Source organism: Salmo salar, chromosome ssa12 (assembly GCF_905237065.1).
Source record: "Salmo salar chromosome ssa12, Ssal_v3.1, whole genome shotgun sequence".
Lineage (NCBI taxonomy): Eukaryota > Metazoa > Chordata > Actinopteri > Salmoniformes > Salmonidae > Salmo > Salmo salar.
In genome coordinates, this window is record NC_059453.1 from 35,192,392 (window position 1) to 35,203,631 (window position 11,240).

The following is an 11,240-nucleotide window of genomic DNA, read 5'->3' on the forward strand; positions in this document are numbered from 1 at the left end:
TGAGCCAACTCAGTCTCCAACAAAAGGAAAGTGAATGTTGACTTGGTGACATTATACACTGCAAACCTTTATTCTTTACTAGCACAAATATATTGAGTAGGCTGAACTTAAATATTTCCAAATGTTTCACTCACTCAAACACTTTAAGTGGTACTGACACAAAACTTGATGAGAAGTCATGTGAACTTTACATGTGTAAGTTGACCAAAACAATTAAACACTTTTAAGTACTTGTAACATATTATTTTTAAGTGACAGTAGCTTAGTTGTATAAGTGCATGTAACAAAAGATAGCTTGTACATTGAACATTCATTTGCTTGTAGATGCAACTTAAAAGTAATTGTAACATAACAAAACCTGATTTTTAAGTAAGAAATATATTTTTCTTTTGTTACATGTGATACTTAGTTGGGATTTGTAACATTGTAATTTTGTGTTCAAATCAGGTAAACATATTGTGTTTACAATTACATTTTAATTGTCAACCTTGAATTACATATTTTTGTTCAGCTGACTTCGCAATAAAAGTATTATTACCTTGCTAAAATTAAGTACTTATGTAGCACTCGAATAGTAAAGTAGGCTACTTTGTTGATTTATAAGTGTCATGTCAGGTGAACATAAAACTTGCAATGGGTGTGTACAAAAACATTTCCAGTATTACATTACTTTCAATAAAAAAAGTATGTGGAAATTAGAGCAACTTTGTGTTGACTTCAATATTAAATATAGTGTGTCTTCAACTTATAACTTATTTATTTAATATGACTTACAGGTTTTCGTCCAGCTGACTTTGCAATAAAAAAATTGCCTAATTTAAGTAATATTTTTTTACTTGGAAATTCACAGAATTTTGTTTACATATAATTCCATAGTGAAATTCCCAGCCTAGATATGTCATGCCATGCAATGGCTAGAGGATCATTAGCCAACGTTACTTGCTTCCTGCTAAGAATTTTCAGAGTTCGGCTGCAGGGTCGCGATTACTTCCATTGTACTTGCTCATTTACGATTATGTTGCCACTGCTAGCAAACGACAACGCACGGGACTGGAGACGTTTTTGTTCTAATGGTACGTAGAAAGCTAACTTGCTGTACTGCATGTTTGCATGTTTGATATTTGCAAATGTGATATGCGAGGTTCAGGCTAGCTAGATACAGCTAACCTGCTGCCCCACAGTAAAGGTATTTAGCTAGTTAAAGAAAAGTGCATGTGTTTTGTGTAACCTATACTTTATGTATGCCGTTCTGTTGGATGGAATTGAAGGTTTAGTTTGTGCCCACCTCCATGTGGTGGCACCATACTTTTTGTTGTGTGTGGCCACTGACATCACTGAAAACAGCTTCACATTCACATATTATGGATATGCTTAATTCGAGCATATGCATATTAATTCCGTTACTACTTATTGAATTACAGGCTTGACATCAGTCGTCTTAAAGTAATTGTTATTATGTTCTCTCTGGTTTTGCAGAAATGGGTATGGTATCATCTCCCTTCAAACTTAGTGATCTTGGAGGAAGATGGAATTGAAAGGATGATACTACCATAACGTCCAGCCTCGATTGACCAACTTATCATTTTACTGAGGTAGCAATTTGACATTCCTTACGTCATTGACATTCAGTTTCAAAACTCAGTATGATTCACAGTTTTGTAAGCTGACTTGCATTGATGATCTGCCAAACAGGGGCACAATTAAGCTTTTGATATTGGAGGATGCCATGACTAGCTCTGGGGTGTCATTGAGTAATCCACACTTATCAACTTCACAGCATCCAGGAAAACTGAGTGACAACCTTTTCACATGATCTTGAATTGTTACTGAGAGAGGGAAATCAAGGGTATTACCAATTTGGAAGACAACTGGTGTTGACCAGAAACCAAAGACAGATTTTGGATGGCTGGTGCCACGCTGGTATAAAGGATTTGGAGACAGGTGCAGGAATACATAATAGGGGTTTTTAATACACGCAAAACACGTATACAAAACACTGGGCTGTACCCAAACAAAAGAGCGAGGGTAAACCTCGTTGAACAACACGATACCCGTAATACACAACATATAAAGCACGCAGCATAACAGCTGCACCAACACAAAGGTACTCACACGACCAACGGACATGGGAACAATAACCGACAAGGCCATGGTGAACAAAGGGCACACTTATACAATACTAATCAAGGAAAATGGAACAACGACACCGGCCTCGAGGGTGATCACAGGAACACAGTGTGGGTCGATCAGGATCCGATGCAGCTGTCGAAGTTGCGTCGGACGGGCCAGTTGCAGCTGCTGAAGTTGCGTCGTTGGACTGACCCGTTGTGGCAACGTCAGACGGCCCAGTTGCAGCTGCCAAAGTTGCGGCGACGTTGGACGGATCAGTCGCAGGACCGTCGGACGGACCATTCCCGCTGTCTCCCTTAATGGTCAATTATTCTGTCACATTGGTATAAGGGATCGGGAGACAGGAGCAGGAATGCGTAATCCCAAATTACAGCGCACCATGTAAGGCACGGGGACGAAGACCGAACAAACACATATACAATGCAATGGGCTATACCCAAACAAAAGAGCAAGGGTAAACCTCGTTGAACGACACAGGACGATGCCCGTAAAACACAACATATAAAGCATGCAGCATAACAGCTGCACCAACGCATAGGTACTCACACGACCAACAGACATGGGAACAATAACCGACAAGACCATGGTGAACAAATGGCATACTTAGTATTTAATCAAGGAAAATGGGGACCAGGTGTGCGTAATGACAGTTCCGGAGGGATCTGTGACAGCGAGGCAAAAGCTATGTATGAGAGGAATGAGTATCCAGGTGAGTGTGACTTTGATGCTGCAGAAACCTTAGTCCACCGACATAAATGTCTTGCTGACAATGGGTCACCAAAAGGGTGGGAGGGATGGAAGAATGGCCTTAAACCTGTTGGGGATACAATCACGTTAACGGGATTGGTTGGGCAACAACCAGTGAGAGAACACGGCGCGAAATTCAAAAAATAATAATCTCAAAATTAAAATTCAAGTATTACACGGCATTTTAAAGATACTCTACTCGTTAATCCAATCACATTGTCCGATTTCAAAAAGGCTTTATGGTGAAAGCAAAACATTAGATTATTTTAGCATAGCACATCACCAATTTAAAAAAAAAATAAGCACGATAGCCATCACAAAACCAGATATACAGCTAAAATTAAGCACTAACCTATGACAATCTTCATCAGATGACACTCCTAGGACATCATGTTAGACAATACATGCATTTTTTGTTCGATCAAGTTTATATTTATATCCAAAAACACAACTTTTACATTGGCGCGTTACGTTCAGAAAATGTTCTCCCCCGATAACTTCTGGTGAAAAGGCACATTTAATTTACGGAAGAACTCATAACGTTGAAAAAAAATTCTAACAATTATTTAAAGAATTAGAGATAATCTACTCCTTTAAGCAGCCACTTTGTCAGATTTCAAAGTAACTTTACGGAAAAAGCACATTGTTCAATATTCTGAGTACAGAACTTAGCCTTCAATGCTAAGCTATACAGTATACGTTGACAAATCTCTAAAAATATGTTCGAAATATTTACTTACCTTTGCTGATCTTCGGCAGAATGCACTCGGATGGGCACCCACTTCCACAAGAAATGTTAATTTGTTCTGCAAAGCCCATAATTTATTTTCAAATACGTCCGTTTTGTTGACCTATCCAGAACACTTTACAATACCATGTGGCGTGGACGCAAATCCGTAGACGAAATGGCCAAAATTTCCATTACCGTTTGTAGAAACACGTCAAACGATGTTTACAATCAATCCTTTAGGGTATTTTTTTTACGTAAAATTGCGATAATTTTACAACCGGGCTATAGGTATTCGTCATACAAGAAAAATAAAACAACAGCGAAGTCACGTGGATGCGCGTCATAAGACACCTGTTCTCAGACTGGCCAGGGATTGAACGAGCCAGAATTTTCTGCCTGGTTACAGATGACGGATGAAAGCAGTTCCTAAAGATTGTTGACAGCCAATGGAAGAGTCAGGAGGTGCAACGTAAATCCTATGTCATTGTAGTTTTTCAAGGGATTCAAAAGAAAACTACATTTCGAATTTCTCCCACTTCCTGACTCAATTTTTCTCAGGTTTTTTGCCTGCCATATGAGTTCTGTTATACTCACAGACACCATTCAAACAGTTTTAGAAACTTCAGAGTGTTTTCTATCCAAATCTACTAATAATATGCATATTCTATTTTTGGGCCAGAGTAGTAACCTGTTTAAATTGGGTACGTTTTTCATCCGGCCGTGAAAATACTGCCCCCTAGCCCCTTAAAGTAGGCAAATACAGAACAAAACTAGGCAGTGTCACGAACCGGCTCAAAGATCGTAACAAAAAGGGAGACAACGTGGAGATAAGGAATAACAAAATATATTTATTAACTAAAGTAAACTAAAGACAATTAACAATGGTGTGTGTAGTCAGTAATCAGTCGTGTCAGTGAGTGGATGCATGCATAAATGTGATAATGGGGGTGTTGAAAGGTGCCAACGCAAACAAACAAAAATGCCACAACCAAAATATATCGGTGTCTGCATGGAGAGTCTCCTCAATGAATGGGGAAGAGGTGCATTTATCCTGGGACACACCCGAACCCAGGTGTGTCTCATTTCGCTGATGACCCTCCCGGCTCCGCCCACCGACATCCTATTAAGGAAAACAAGAGCAAAGAGAAAGAATTCGGCACACAGAGTGGGAGGGTCGTCACAGCAGAGAAAGGAGTCCCAGGTTGGTAAAAAAAAGTGCCAAAAAAAGGAAAGATCCAGAACCACCACTAAAACACACCGTTTACTGTGGCCCAGTCAACCTCTCACAGTTCCCTCAATCAAAAGTTGAAGCAGATCTGGAAAAACTAAGGACCGCTATTGCTCTTGAGATTAAGACACACAAAGACGGCTGTAATCAATCGCTGTATGGGAAAGACATTTGCCCTGAGAAGACAGGAGATTCTGAACAGCAGTCCTGAAATACAGACAGTGGAGAATAGATGGCTGACACAATTTCTAGAGTCTTTAAAAAATATATTTAATCTACAGATATGTGCTGAGTTTCATCCCATAACTAATCAGAACCTGCAGCGATCGTTCTTTGCTGCACTAGACCATCACACTGAACGCTTGCTGGCTTTATCCCGGGAGGTGCAGGGACAGATGGGGAGCTTTGGTTTTCGGCTCTCTGCCATTCTGAAGACGTATGATGAAATGGTTTGTTACATTCTAATTTACATATTTGGTCGGTTTCATTGGTTTGTGCGGGCACTCCCCCTATTTATTATTTTATTACATTTTTGACAATTTTCCAAACCCCACCTGTAGTGTACAGTACATAAAATTGGTTTGGTGTGAAATGGTAGTAAAAGGGGTGTTATGTCTCGATTAGGGATTGAGCCAATGGATAGCCATATTGGTTTAAAATCACAGTGCCTATATACTTTTCCCATTTGTCCTCTACAAGTTGATTTATGAATGTTCTGTCTGTGTCCTTTTAGCAATCAAGGGATGTGAATTTCAGTCGAACTGCTGCCTTTCATTGTCTCCCAGCACTACTTCGTGAAAGCGACCCTGAGGTGTTCAAAACCTGCAAGGATGGTTAGTTCTTACACGGTTATTACAGAGTTTAAGACTGCTCCTTTTAATATTGACTAGCCGTGCCCAGAAATCACAACACATCTTCCACATTGGTTGATTTGTATTTCACATTCTTCCGGTTGTCATACTGTAGGAACGTGAGTCAAGAAATCATGGTGTCCTCATTGGTCCAGTCTGCAAACTTGCTATCATCTCTGATGATGAAGATGCAGTCTCCCTTCAGCCACACCAAGTCTCCATCATCCTCAAAGATAGAGTGGTGATGCACAGCTTCCAATCATGGCCAGATGCTTTTCTCGTTCTTTTTGGCCTGGTTTATGCTCTACATCCGGATTACCCAAAACCCATGTCCAGCTCATTTCTATTCATCCAGCAAGTGTTCCTTAATGTTGATTCCATAAATCTCAAATCAAAAGTTTTGGCCTTGAAAAATAAACTATAACCTAATTATAACCTGTTTTCAGGTCAAATGTGCCTGTGGTAAGACAACAACAGATGCTTTTTGTTTTGTTTTTCTTCAACCTTAGAAAAGAGAACTTGGTGATTGTTGGAACAAAAAAAAGTTTCAGAGTGTATGCTTGTTTGTTATTTCCCCTCATTTGGGTTCTCTTGAAGTGTAACCAGAGGGTTACATTTGTTTTACACAATAGTACTCACTTCAGCTATTATGTTTGTTTTAGGTTATATTGCTTGACCAACAAATACTCACAATCATTACTTGAATTATCAGACGTCGATACTCGTATTAATTAACTTGAAGTCATTAGACGTTTACAAAACAACACATGATGAACTGCTAAATGGGTTGGCTTGGCTTTGAACTTTGCTCCTTGGTTTGCTTTGAGAGAACATGCCATCATGCTAACCTCTACGTACAGTACTAATACTGTACGTAGAGTAATTCATATAGCAGTCTATACAGTAAGATAATCAGTCAACTGTCTGTGTTATAATATTATGGTGTTGAGCGAGCTCATGGTCTCCAGGTGCTCCTTCAGGCAGTTATGGTGGAAATTACAAGATTATGTTATAATGCTGTTATTGCATCAAATGGTTGTTTTATGCAACAGACTAAGGGGTTGTTAGAATGCTCATCTGTGTGTGTTCTACTGAGGATTTACGATGTCTTTGGGAATCAAGACCTCCCCAGACAAATTGCTAGAATGCTTAGAATATGTGTAGGAGGTTGAAATGTGAGACAGTGCTACGTTTCTTGGGAGGAGGCTGAGCCAGTGCTATAGCATCCGGTCATGTGCAGGAACCCATGGAATTAGTTATTGCTTTTATGCTTCTTGTTTTATGAAGAATGTATGCATTTTCTACATGTAAGTTAATGTTCTTAAATCTTGTAACTTTCTTTTAAATTGAGAGAATTCTCAAAATGGGGGATTATGGTGGAAATTTCAAGATTATGTTATAATGCTGTTATTGCATCAAATGGTTGTTTTATGCAACAGAATAAGAGGTTGTTAGAACACTCATCTGTGTGTGTTCTACTGAGGACGGGCCTCTAGAAGATTTACAATGTCTTTGGGTGATACCGCATTCCAGAGCATGAGTTACTGTCTGCTGTGAATTATGAGTATCTTTCATAGAAATCTTAACCTTGTGACCCATTCCATACATCTGTTGTTTGTCATGAACATCCAGGAGGATGGACTTTGCAATAAAATGCTGTGGCTCAAATCCACTCTTTGAGTTCTCAGTGATCACCTCCATGGTTGATTACCGACCAGCTCCATTACTGCAGTAATTAAATAATAAAGTTTGACTGTTTTGAAGAAATCTAAAAGTTTCTCCATTTGAGTACAATCATTTCACCACACAGTGTTAACAGCAGTGCTCCAATGAGAATTGATTTTGGCATGTTGGGTGGCACCTACTTGTTCGTTGCACAGCATAAAATTGTTTTCCACAGCAGGGTTAACTGGTGCATCTGAACATCACTGTTAGTAGACCCTACTTCTAAGACTCACCATACATATAATTTTGAAACTAGGGAAATGGAAAGCTTAGGAAAGGGGTGGCTAGTGAGGTCTAAGTCAGTGTCTCTTCTTGCCTATCATTTGTTCTCCTCTTATGCCTTGTCATCTTACTTGTCTCCTACTGTCTCCTCCCACAACACACACCAGCCACATCATGTGGATACAGCCAGATAAGAAATGAAAGGGTGTGAGAAATGGTTGGTGAGGTCTTCTCATGCCCTCTACTCTTTTGTCAATTTTTTTATGCCTTACACAATTTGTCCTCCCTATAGTCTCCCATCAGACAGAGTAAATTGTGCTGATGTACTGTCCTCTGCAATGACTTCTGTGCTGACCCTAATCTGGCCCTCTATAACATTGTACTCTGTCAGTGCGTGTGGTGTATTGTGACATTGTATTAGTTAATGTGACGACTGCTGCTCATCGAATGATTAAAGGTTTATAATTGCGTGATTAAACTCATTATGTGAACTCATTAACCTGGGGCACCATGGGAAAATTAGTTTTATTGAGTTTCTATTTCCCAAATTAACTCAAAGAATATCAGAATATCGATTTTACAACAGTCGCTAATTCATCGATTTCCTCTACAGTCTCATTCTGAACATCGCATAATCCGGGAATCTGCACAAACTCGTGTCCCACCAATGAGTTCGTATCACACCAATTTTTGTTGATTATTTATTTACTAGAAAACTAAAATGATAATAAAAGATACACATACACAATAACACAGTCTAGGCTATTGATTAGAACTTAGTATAACGGGCCAACACACTATAACGTGTTACCCAAAATGGGGATTTAAAAGAGAAAGAAAAAGAGAAAGTGATTGAGATGATGAGTAATTTAGTAAATTCACCAGAAGTTTTGGGTGCTAGTTCTGAACATCACATGCTAATGTAAAAAGCTGTTTTTTTATATAAATATAAACTTGATTGAACAAAACATGCATGTATTGTATAACATAATGTCCTAGGAGTGTCATCTGATGAAGATCATCAAAGGTTAGTGCTGCATTTAGCTGTGTTTTGGGTTTTTGTGACATATATGCTTGCTTTGAAAATGGCTGTGTGGTTATTTGTGTCTATGTACTCTCCTAACATAATCTAATGTTTTGCTTTCGCTGTAAAGCCTTTTTGAAATCGGACAATGTGGTTAGATTAACGAGAGTCTTATCTTTCAAATGGTGTAAAATAGTCGTATGTTTGAAATATTGAAATTATAGCATTTTTGAGGTTTTTGCATTTCGCGCCACGCTCTTCCACTGGCTGTTGAATAGAGTGGGACGCTAACGTCCCACCTAGCCCATAGAAGTTAACAGTAGTTGACTGAAAGAAAGAACTTGGATTTTAAGAGTAGTTTTTGACTTAATATGTTGAAGTGCAGCTGGTTTCCACAAATTATTTGAGTTAAGTAACAAAAAATATGAAGTTACACAGGACTAAAATGTGATACCATTTTTTTAAACTGTTTTATGTTTAATTTACTCAATAAAAGTTGCATGCAAACTTGAACATGTTGATTCGGTATTTGTTGAATGAACTCCAAAGAATACAGTAACTAAAGTCATTACTTACAGTGATACAACATGAATGATTTAAGTTATTAATCAAGTGATATTAACATACTGTATACAATATTGTAATATTAATTGGTATTGTAAGTAAGTTGCTCAAAAGTTACACAGTTTGGATAACAATTGAATTCACAGTGACATGATAGAACCAAGTTAAGTGTCAAGTTGCCATGGCTTTAATGTTTTGAGTACAAACCTAACTTTACAACTAAAGTTATTGTAGGGAGTAAAAGCAAGTTAATGGACAGACATCTTTTAATTATTCTGCACTCAAAAAATTATACTTCAACATGTTGCCCAGACTCAGAATATTTAACTCAAACTATTATGTTTATGTAACTCTGAAATTACTATTAGTGGATTTTTATTTTATTTAAGTGTGTGTTATGCTACTAACCTAATTCATTTAGCAAACTATGTTGAGTACAATGTACTTAAAAGACTTTCTCTACTTCTCTTAAAAGATTTCTCTACTAAAACGTTTTGTGTTTAATCAACTTTAAATTGTGGCCTAGTTGGGATCATGTGACACTTACAGTTTTAGTAAAGCCAGGTCTAACGTTGTAAGTAACTGTACTCTAGTATACTAGTGCAGTGGGTTTCCACAAAACCCTTGAGTAATGATAACTAATAAGGCTTTCCAGTGTAGTGTATAGGGAGGATGCAACCACACATGACTAGCGCATAAGGCAGGTGTTTACCACATTGAACCAACACTACCTGACACTCATTGTCAAGAAATGCCATTCTTACTGGGCCTTCACATATGATAGGAATTTCTCCTCTACAAGGTCAATGCCATCCTGAATCCTAGATAGGCCCACTCCACCATCAGCTCTCCCCTCTGGCGGTTACAACAGACAGAGACGCCATAGAACTGGACTGCCACATGTCAGGTGGCCATTCAACAGCCAAAATGCCACATGGAAAGAGCTGGCTTGCATTACGCACAATAGTACCAACAGTTTAAGTGGAAGTTTACATACACTTAGGTTGGAGTCATTAAAACTAATTTTTCAACAACTCCACTGTAACGGCTGTCTTCTGTAGAAATGGACCAAGGCGCAGCAGGTATGTGAATACTCATCTTTAATTAAAATAAAGGAGTAGAGCATCCACTTAACAATTCAAACAATATATACGACAGGAACAGTTTTGCAGGCACACAACACGCAGTGCAAAAACAACCACCCACAAAACCAAGTGACAAACATACTCCTACATATATGACTCCCAATCAGGAACAACGATCCCCAGCTGTTCCTGATCAGGAGTCACAAGACCAACACAGAACAATCACACACACAAGACTGCCACGTCCTGACCCCAAAACTACAACAACAGCTCCATCTGCTGGTCAGGACGTGACAGTACCCCCCTCAAGGTGCAGACCCCGGAATGCACCTAACAAACGAAAAAAACACCAACAAACAAAATCCCCAACAAAACCCATAAACAATAACCCCTAAACAATAAGGGAGGGAAGGGAGGGTGGCTGCCGTCAACGACGGCACTGTGCTACACCCTCCCTCCCCAACCCACCTATCCTGGAGGTGGCTCCGGTGCAGGACGTGGACCCTGCTCCACCCTCGGCGTCGCCCACTTCGGTGGAGCCGATAGCTGCGCCAGGCAGACGGACCCCTCGAGCCGGGCCGGAGGACAGGAGGGCCCCTCGGGCTGGGCCGGGGAGCAGGAGGGCCCCTCGGGCTGGGCCGGAGAGCAGGAGGGCCCCTCGGGCTGGGCCGGGGAGCAGGAGGGCCCCTCGGGCTGGGCCGGAAGGCATGCGGGCCACTCGGGCTGGGCCGGAAGGCATGCGGGCCACTCGGGCTGGGCCGGAAGGCATGCGGGCCACTCGGGCTGGGCCGGAAGGCATGCGGGCCACTCGGGCTGGGCCGGAAGGCATGCGGGCCACTCGGGCTGGGCCGGAAGGCATGCGGGCCACTCGGGCTGGGCCGGAGGGCATGCGGGCCACTCGGGCTGGACCGGAGGGCAGGAGGACCACTCGGGC

General features: G+C 40.4%; 1 long non-coding RNA gene across 1 annotated transcript; it reads left to right on the forward strand.

Annotated features, from left to right (window-relative positions):
* Window positions 1–1,478: 1,478 nt before the first annotated feature.
* LOC106564831 (uncharacterized) lies at window positions 1,479–5,667 on the forward strand. Its single transcript, XR_006757980.1, has 3 exons — window positions 1,479–1,592; window positions 5,117–5,284; window positions 5,569–5,667. It is a non-coding gene; the product is annotated as an uncharacterized lncRNA (long non-coding RNA).
* Window positions 5,668–11,240: the final 5,573 nt, after the last annotated feature.